This window comes from Notamacropus eugenii, chromosome 3, assembly GCF_028372415.1.
Source record: "Notamacropus eugenii isolate mMacEug1 chromosome 3, mMacEug1.pri_v2, whole genome shotgun sequence".
Taxonomy (NCBI): domain Eukaryota; kingdom Metazoa; phylum Chordata; class Mammalia; order Diprotodontia; family Macropodidae; genus Notamacropus; species Notamacropus eugenii.
In genome coordinates, this window is record NC_092874.1 from 268,927,309 (window position 1) to 268,937,995 (window position 10,687).

Below are 10,687 nucleotides of genomic sequence, written 5' to 3' on the forward strand. Positions count from 1 at the left end.
GGAACAGAGATCTTTGTGCCCTAGAAGCAGAGATATAATTTAAAAGCCAGGAAAAGGATGATAATCATCATCAAGAGTAAGAAGCAAAGCAAAAAGAAAAAAAACATAGAATCTTTCTATGGAAACAAGGGTCAAAACACAAATACCAAAGTCAGCATTGAGACTGCACTCCCATGTGAAACTTCAGAAGGAATATGAACTGGTCACAAGCACAAAGAGCACTCTTGGAAGAGATGAAGAAGGGTTTTAAAAGTCAAATAGAAGAAAAACTGGCCAATGAATTTAAAAATATGAAAAAAGAGTTCACTGAAGAGAACAGCTCCTTAAAAAGAAAAATTGGACAAATGGAAAAGGAAGTAAAAAACTACCTGGACAAAACAGCTTCCTAAAAGGAATAATTGGAAAGATGGAAAATGAGATGCAAAAGTTAACCGAAGAAAGCAATGGGATAAAATTTGAACTGGGCAAGTAGAAACTAATGAATGTATGAGACATCAAGAATCACTCAAATAGAAACTAAAGAATGAAAAGATAGAAGAAAATGTAAAATATCTTATACGAAAAACTACTGACCTAGAAAGTAGACCCAAGAGAGAAAATTTAAGAATTATGGCTCTACCAGAAACCCATGATTGCTAAAAGAACCTGGCCAATATCTTCCAAGAAATCATCAAGGAAACCTGCTCAGAAATCCTAGATCCAGAGGGCAAAATTGTCACCAAAGAATCCACCATTCACCTCCTAAAAGGAATTCTAAACTAAAAACACCAAGGAATATAGTTGCCAAAATCCAGAATGATCAAGTGAAAGAGAAAATATTACAGGCAACCAGAAATAAATCATTCAAATATCGAGGAGGATTGTAGTCAGGATCACACAGGACCTTGCAGCTTCTACATTAAGAAGCAGAAGGAACTGGGATATGATATTCTGTAAGGCAAAGAAGCTGGGACTACAATGAAGGATCAATTACGCAGCAAAGTTGAGCATGATATTTCAGGCAAGGAGAGGGACATTCAATGAAATAAGGAATTTTCAGACCTTCCTGATGAAAAGGCCAGAACTCAATAGAAAATTTGATCTTCAAACACATCTCAAGAGAGGCATAAAAAGGTAAACAGGGGAAAAATTGTTATTCAATCTGAGCATACTGTTTACATCCCTATAATGGAAGATGATACTAGTTATATAAAGGGAATTCAGATGGTGAGCTGTATAAAGTAAATGATGTGATGATAAAAATATGATTTAAGAGTGTAAATAAATTGTAACAGGTGCTGTGAAAAGGAGGAGGCAGAAAATGGTATATTATATCACAGGAAGATGTAGAAAATTATATTTGATATTTACTCTCATCTGATTTGGTTCAAGGAGGGAGCCACAAAATTAATTAAGTAATAGATCTAACTAGCTCTATAGGCAGTAGGAGGAGAAGGGGGAAAGACAAGGGAGGGAAGGCTAAAAGGTGGGAAGAAGTAGTAAGAGTAAAGGGGAGTAAAAGGGAGTGGGGCTGAAGAAGTAAGGGAAGACTGTGGGAGATAGTGGTCAAAAATTAAAACTATGTTGTGGAGGAGAAGGGAGAACTAAAAGCACAAATGAGGGGAAAGAGGATGGAGAGAAAGAAACAGATTGTAATCATAACTTTGACTGTAAATGGGATGAACTCTCCCATAAAACGGAGACACATACCAGAATGGATTAAAAATCATAAACCAACAATATGTTGTTTACAAGAAACACATTTGAAAGAGGGGGATATACACAGGGTAAATATATTGGGCTTCAGCTCATGTAAAAATATCAGGGGTAGCCATCCTAATATCAGATAAAGCAAAAGCAGAAATAGATCTAATCAAAATAGATGAGAAAGGAAACGATATCCTGTTAAAAGGCACCACAGACAATGAAGCATTATCATTACTAAACATATGCTCCAAGTGGAATAGCATCCAAATTCTTAGAGGAGAAGTTAAGAGAGTTACAAGAAAAAAATAGACAGAATGACTATACTAGTGGGGACACCAACCTCCTGCTCTCTGAATTTGATAATTTTAACCTCAAAATAAAAAAAAGAAAGAAGTTAAAGATGTGAATAAAACTCAGATAAGGTAGATATGATATATCTCTGGAGAAAATTGAATGGGGATATAAAGGAATGTGACTTTTTCTCTACTTTTTACTTGTCACATGTACAAAAGTTGACCATGTACTAGGCTATAAAAACTTAACAATACAGGGCAGAAAGGCAGAGACAGTGAATGCATTCTTCTCAAATCATAGTGCAATAAAAATTATATGTAAAAATATGCCATGGAAAGATAGAACCAAAAACTAATTGGAAACTAAATAATTTAATTCTAAAGAAAGAGTGGGTTAAACAGCACATCTTACAAACAATCAACAACTTCATTCAAGAGAATGACAATAAGGAAGCAACCTACCAAACATTATGGGATACTGCAAAAGCAGTTCTTGGGGGAAGTTTTATATCTTCCAATGCCTACATAAATAAAAAAAGGAGATCGATGAATTGGGCATTGCAGCTGAAAACACTATGAAAAGGGCAAATTGATAATCCCCAAGTAAATATCAAATTAGAAATACTGAAAACCAAAGGAGAGATTTATAAAATTGAAATTAAAAAAAAACTATTGAACTAATAAATAAAGCTAAGCGTTGATTCTATGAAAAAAAAAAACACAATATTGATAAACCTTTGGTCAATCTGATTTAAAAAGGAAAGAAAAAAATCAAATTACCAACAACAAAAATGAAAAGGGTGAACTCACCTTCAATGAAGAGGAAATAAAAACAAAAATTAGACATTGCTTTGCCCAACTGTATGTCCATACATTTGACAATCTAAATGAGATGGATGATTATTTTGAAAAATATAAATTGCCCAGATTAACAGAAGAGGAAGGTGAATACTTAAAGAACCCCATCTCAGAAAAAGATATTGAACAAGCCATCAATTAACTCCCTAGGGAAAAATCTCCAGGGCCAGATGGAGTTACAAGTGAATTCTATCAAACATTTAAAGAACAGTGAATTCCAATACTATATAGTCTATTTGGGAAAATTGGGGGAAAAGGTGTCCTCCCAAATTCTTTTCATGACACAGATATGGTTTTGATACCTAAACCAGGAAAAGTCAAAACAGAGAAAGAAAATTATAGACCAATTTCTCTAATGAATATAGATGCAAAAATTTTAAATAAGATTTTTTAGCAAAAAGAATATAGCAACTTATCACGAGAATAATATATTATGATCAGGTAGGATTTATACCAGGAACTCAGGGTTGTTTCAATATAAGGAAAACTATTAGCATTATTGATCATATCAAAAACAAAACTAATAGAAGTCACATGATTATGTCAATAGATGCAAAAAAAATTTTTTTTGCCAAAATACAGCACCCATTCCTATTGAAAATACTAGACAGCACAGGAATAAAGGGAACTTTCCATAAAATAATAAGCAGTATCTACCTAAAACCTTCGGCAAGCATTGTACATAATGAGGATTAGCTGGATGCATTTCCAATAAGATCAGGGATGAAATAAGTATGTGCATTATCCCCACTATTATTCAATATGGTATTAGAAGTGTTAGCTGTAGCAATAAGAGAAGAAAAGAAATTGAAGGAATTAGAACAGGCAGAGGAAACTAAGTTATCAGTCTTTGAACATAATATGATGAAATACTTAGAGAATCCCAGAGATTCAAGTAAAAAACTACTTGAAATAATAAACAACTTGGCAAAGTTGCAGGTTACAAAATAAACACACACACACAAACCTTCTACATTTCTATATATTACTAACAAAGCCCAATAGCAAGAGAGAGAAAGAGAAATCCCATTTAAAGATAGGGTAGACACTATAAAATATTTGGGAGTCTACCTATCCAAACAAACCCAAGGATTGTGTGAACACAATCACAAAACACTTTTCACATAAATAAAGTCAGATCTAAGTGGAAAAACATCAGCTACTTGTGGGTAGACCAACCCATTATAATAAAAATGACAATTCTATCTAAATTATTTTACTTATTTAGTGCCATACCAATCAAACAATCAGATAATTATTTTTTAGAGCTAGGAAAAATAATACCAAAATACATCAAGAAGAAAAAAGGTCCAGAATATCAAAGGAAATAATGAAAAGAAATGCTAGGGAAGGTGGCCTAGCTCTACCAGATTTCAAATTGTATTATGAAGCAGCAATTATAAATATTACTTGGTACTGGCTAAGAAACAGAAGAGTACACTTCGGAAGGGTTCCAGTGGAATAGGTTAGGTACTCAAGGCACAGTAGTCAATGAATATAGCAATCTACTGTCTGATAAACCCAAGGACCCCAGCTTCTGGGATAAGAACTCACTGTTCAAGAAAAAATGCTGGGAAAACTGGATAGCTGTATGATGGAAACCAGGAATAGATCAATGTCTGACACCATACACAGGAATAAAGTCCAAATGGGTGCACAATCTAGGCATAAAGATTGATATTATAAACAAATTAGTGGAGTAACAAGTAGTATATTTTTCAGATTTATGGAGAATTGAATAAACAAGAGATAGAAAACATTATGAAGTACAAAATGGGAAATTTTGATTACATTAAATTGAAAAGTTTTTTCCACAACCAAACCCAATGCAACCAAGATTAGGAAGGAAGTAAAAAACTGGGAAAGAAATTTTGCAACTAGTTTCTGTGATAAAGGCCTCATTTCTAAAATATATAGAGAACTGAGTCAAATGTACAGGAATACAAGTCATTCCCCAATTGATAAATGGTCAAAGGATATGAATAGACAGTTTTCAGAGGAAGAAGCTAAAGCTATTTATAGCCATATGAAAAATGCTGTATATCATTGTTGATTAGAGAGATGCCAATCAAAACAGGTCTGAGGTACCGCATCACAACTATCATATTGGCTAACATGACAAAAAAGGAACATCATAAATGTTGGAGAAGATATGAGAGAGTTGGAACACTAATTCATTGTTGGTAGAGCTGTGAGCTGATCCAATCATTCTGAAGAGCAATTTGGAACTATGTTCAAAGAGCTCCAAAAATGTGCATATCCTTTGACCCAGTAATACCTCTTCTAGGACTGTATCCTCAAGAGATCATACAAATGTGAAAGGGTTCCACATGTACAAAAATATTTATAGCAACTCACTTTGTGGTGGCCCAAAACTGGAAATCAAGGGGATGCCCATCAATTGGGGAATAGCTGAAGAAATTGTGGTATATGAAGGTAATGGAATACTAGCATGCTATCAGACATGATGAACAGGAAGACTTCAGAGAGGCCTGAAAAGACTTATATGAACTGAAGGTGAACGAAAGGAGCAGAATCAGGAGAACTTTGTACACAGCAACCGTGACAGTGTGTGAGGAATTTTTCTGGTAGACTTAGTACTTCATTGCAATGCAAGGACTTAAAAAATTCCCAATGGTCTCTTGAGGCAAAATGCCTTCCACATGCAGAGAAAGAAATATGAAATTTGATCTCAGAGTGAAGCAGGCCATTTTCTTTTGCATTATGGTTTGTTTTATGATTTCTACCACACATTTTAATTTTTCTATGCAACATGACTAAGGTGAAAATGTATTTAATAGGAATGTATGTGTAGAATCTATACAAAATTGTATGCCATCTCAGGGAGGGAGTGGGGAGTTAGGAGGAAATGAAGGGGGGGTGGAATCTAAGATATATGGAAGTGATTGAAGAATACTGAAAACAAATAAATAATTAAAAAACACATAAAACAAAGTTCAACTGGAAGGCATAGAGAAAAAAATCCTATGGATGCCATGGTGAGGCAGATGGCAAGGCCTAGTGGTCCAGCAGCAATCTCATCTGTAAATAAGCTTTCATCACTAAAAATGTTAAGTGGACAAAAATGAAAACATCTTCCTATCATTATTTCCCTCAGAGTTTAAATGATGTTAATTACACCACTGAGGAGGTAGTAGCATCTCTGCTAATTTTACCTCTTTAAGCTCCCATTCTAACTTTCTGGACTTTCTCTACCATCAAACAGCAACCATTTCAGCCTGGATCTCTATCCCACTCCATCACTCCATGCCTGATCTCACAATGGAAATAGAGTCTACTCCAATGGTGTGGAACCCATGGGCTTGGGGTCACATGTGGCCCTCTAGGTCCTGAAGTGCAGCCTTTTGACTAAATCCTAATTCCACAGAACAAATATGTTAATAAAAGAATTTGTCTATAAAAATTGGACTCAGTCAAACCCAAGGACCTAGAAGGTCACATATGGCCCCCTAGGCCAAAGGTTCCCCACTGCTGATCTATCCCTTTACTCCCCTCTCTAATTGGCTGGCTCCTCCAATTTTAAGAAAAACACCTAAGAAAGTCAGTCATGTCCTCATTCCTCTCAGGATTTTACTCCTTCTTCTCTTGACATTCTCTATCATTTCCCATGCGGATACCTTCTTCCTTTGCTTCGGATGCCTTTCACATATTATCTCCCCCAAAATAATATATGTAAAGAACCTTTAGGGCAGGGATAATATATTTTTTTCTGTCTGTATTTATATTTCCATTGGTTAGCACAGCGTCTAGCACATAGTAATCATTTAATAAATTATTGTTTGTTTGACTAGAGAAAAGATAATCTCTTTGCTAAGTGAAAACATGAGAGCCAAGGGCAACAATTCAGCATTCAGCAGCATTCAGATACATTTATAAAACATTATGGAGGATGGTGACAGAATATTGATTATAAGCAGTATTTCTTCTTTTATAAGGAAAAAAAAACAGTAAAGGACAAAATGAAACTTTGTAGAACTTGATGTGATGCTCAGTAAAGCCAAGGAAAGGAAACTTTTCTTTACTGCATAATTCCCAACTTGATCATTTAGTAACCCACCTCCAACCTGCTGCCATGATCTAGCTCTGCTATCCAAACTAATGTACCTTTCAACAGAACTCTGTGTTGCAATCCCCAAAACAAATAAATAACAAAAGAACAAACACAAACTAAAAGGTAGATTTTATTCTAACTAGAACTGAGGTATGGCAGCACTCTGTGCTGAAACAATACTCAGCCTAAAGGGGAGAAGAAACTGGGGCAGGATGTCAGAATGATTATGGTTATTCGAGGCCTGCAGCAAAAGGGACAGGTTTCCATCTGGGGCCAGTTCTGTTCTCCAAATCACTTGAGGCAAAGACCAAGGAAAGTGAAACATGAATTGCTCCATGTGGAAGGAAGTTGAAACAGTTTCCAGACTCAGTCACTGGCATCTCTACCAGAAAGTGAGTGATAGAGAAATATGGGTAGTGTGGGAGAGCCTGAAATTGCTAAAGTTCTCAGGAAGAAGCAAAGAAAAGGAAATAATCCATTTTTGAAAAATGAGGAGCGATATCAAAAAAATCATTAATGAAAAGAAATTGTTGAAATTCTTTTCTTTCCTTACACTTAAATTTTGCTTGTTAAAAAAATCAGAATATTCCTTAGTTGTGGAAACATACTTTGCCTTCCTTTGTTATCTGATAGGTGATCAAGTTAATGACAGTAATGAAACTATATTGTGTTTTGATCTATTCAAATTTCCTTTATACTTAACAGGAAAGGGAAAAAATCATTTGAAAGTTTCTTTATTATTGGAGTTAATGTACTTCAGTATGAAGAGCACTAACTCTGGAATTCAATAACCTGGTTTAAAATCAAACCTCTAAAGCTTACTATCTATGTGACCTTGATCAAGTCACTCAAATTCCTTTAGTCTCAATTTCCTTATTTATAAAATGAGTGAATTCACCTTCATGACCTCTTGTCCCCCCTTCTAGTATTGAATATAATATATTATGATTATGATAATATTTGCTGTCTTATTTCCCCTTAATATATGCAAATAGTTTTGTGGTTTTTCCCAACCCTAAATATCTCTGATTTAATTTAAATGGTATAAAAAAAATTAAGGCCTAACTCATGATATGCTAAAAGTCAGTGAAGTTACTCAAAAGTGAAACCACAAAGAAAATTTGTATTGGATAAATAATAGCAGAGAAATGGAACAGATCATTAATGGGGAAACATTAGGATATTTTTCATAAAGTTGCTTAAAGGCAAGGTATTAAATGGCAAGGTAGCACCAGCCCTGTGGAGTGAAGGACTCAGGGGTTATCAGACTTTGCTTCCACCACCTCCATAGACACTTTGTATTGGGTGCCCTTCGTGGTCCTTGAGTATCCCAACCTGAAGCTGAAGAAGCTGCCATGGGCCCACATGCCATCAGCCATGATAGCATACACCCTGGTGGTGGTGTCTTATTTCCTCATCACTGGAGGAATAAATTATGATGTCATTGTGGAACTCCTAGCATTGGATCTATGATAGATGAACATGAACATCAGAGACCTGTTGCTTTCTTGGCATATAGAGTAAATGGACAATATATTATGGAACGACTTGCATCCAGTTTCCTGTTTAAAGTGGGAGGTTTAGGTTTCATAATCCTAGATTGATCCAATGATCAGTAGGTTTCTTCTTCTGTTCATTGGTTTCATCAGCATCCTCTTGACTTTCTTCACAGTGAAGTGTTCATGAGAATGAAGCTGCTGGGCTATCTATTGGGTTAGAGTTTTAGTGAAGCCACACCAGTTACTGGATCCACTCCTTTTCATGGCATTTCAAAGAATGTTCTGCCTCCCAGGAGAAAAATGGATTGACTAGGTCTCAGAACGACATAAGGAAAGGTCTGATGTAAAAATGCAGATGGCCTTAGTCCATTTTTTGGAAAAAACCCCCTTGGTCCCACTGATGTGATCAGTTTATAGCAATAATAACAACAACAACAACAACAATAATACCATTGTTTTTCTATATTGATCTCCCCCACCATTCATAATAATAATCATAACTCTCTTCCCTTTCCTTTTTTGAGAGAAATTGTTTTCCTTTGAATGATGAAAGTATTGAATAAAACATTTCCTTATTTCCTATAAGCTCATTTGTAAATTTTATCTGTTCAGGAAAAGGCACTTCTGGCTAAAATGTGCACAAGTAAATTCAGGGAGCTGGAGCTTCCAGTCTGATAACTTTATCCAGGGAATCAGCTTTGCCTTGACCCTTTGTTATTTTAAGTGTAACTTTCAAAGTTGGTGATTTTATGTGATACTGTGTTCCCTAAACAATTAAGATGTATGGAAGGAGTCAAAAGAAATCATTTTTCTATTTTAAAAATGTTACTTAAATGCCAATTGAGGGAAAACTGGATAATCACCTTCGGAATTCCAGGTTGATAATTAGCTATCTACCACTCCATAGCAATCAAGAAACAGGTCAACCAGGTGTTCATATGGTTTACACTTTAATTTACTTTTAAATTGATTTTAGAGCTATGTTTCAGCCTTTGATGTCTAGCCACTCTGACAGTAGCCTGGAGAATTCTGTTACCTGATTGCCAAATATCTTAGGAAGGAAAGAACTCTCTTAAAGATGATGCCTTAGAGAAGCAGGAACCAATTGCAAAAGCAGGAAGCAAAATGAGCAGGATCTCACTAAATCCCAGGTATTTCCCTTTTCTCTTTGTCCCAGAATAGAAATGAAAGAAAAGAAACTGGTTGTTAGCTTGCTTCTTTTTAAAAACCCATTCTTGTTTTCACCATCTTTGAACCCTGATTCTTTTTAAAACTATTATTTTGTTCAAATTAGAGTACCTGTTTCCTTAGATCCTTATTGGTAACCTCTCCCAAAAGATGGGCAACTTTTCTTTCCTGCTTATCTTAGTCTCTAAAGCCCAAATTTGAAGGAACTACTCAATATAAGTACATACCTATTGAATTGATCAGAGGAATTTCACATGTATGTTGTGTTTAAGAGTACATGTCAGATTTAAGATGTCAAGAACAGAGCTGAATTCTCACCTTAAGTTCACCTAACTTCAGAGTTTGTTGCATAATGTAAAAACTAAAAGTATACAAGACAACATCATCGTACCTGTTGTATTGTCACCTGCTGCAGTCCTGCTTTTGTCTGGTCTGGGGAAGCAAATTTGGCTGGGGGAGGGAGATTGATCCAAACAATCATTCCAGAGTTGTTAGGTGTCACACAAATGTCAGGTGAGGTATGGCTGCGTCCTGAAGTAGACAACAGGAGCAGGACAACTCAATCTATAGCAGTTTTTTAACTTTTTCCTTTATGTCCTGTCACATAGTGGATGCTTAATAAATAAGTAATTATGTCATAGACCCTTTAGACAATGTGTTGAAGCCTATGGACCCCTTCTCAGAATCATTCTTTAAAAGAATAAACAAGTTCCACAGGGAGAGCCTGAAATACCAAAGATGTAAGGAAGAAGTAAAGAAAAGAAAAATATATCCTAAGTGTTTAATAAATGCTTGTTTCCTGGCTATCTACCTACACTCTGCATAGGTTTCAAACTATGGACCTCTTCTCAGAACGATGTCTTATTTATATGCACAAAATATGTGGGTTTTCACAATACAATTGTAGTGACATAAAAGATCTATTTCCCACCCAAGTTCATGAACTCCCTGAAATATATTCATAACTCCCAGATTAAGAAGACTTGATAGAATCAGGAAAATCTAGTCAGCACTGAATATAGCAATCTTCAGTGGGTGAAATAAATATAAACCCACGGATTGACAAAATCCCTTTGATGACAGGGCTGGAC

General features: G+C 35.4%; 1 pseudogene; it reads left to right on the forward strand.

Annotated features, from left to right (window-relative positions):
• The first annotated feature begins 957 nt into the window (after positions 1-957).
• Positions 958-8,627, forward strand: LOC140532042 (oligosaccharyltransferase complex subunit OSTC-like; annotated as a pseudogene).
• Positions 8,628-10,687: the final 2,060 nt, after the last annotated feature.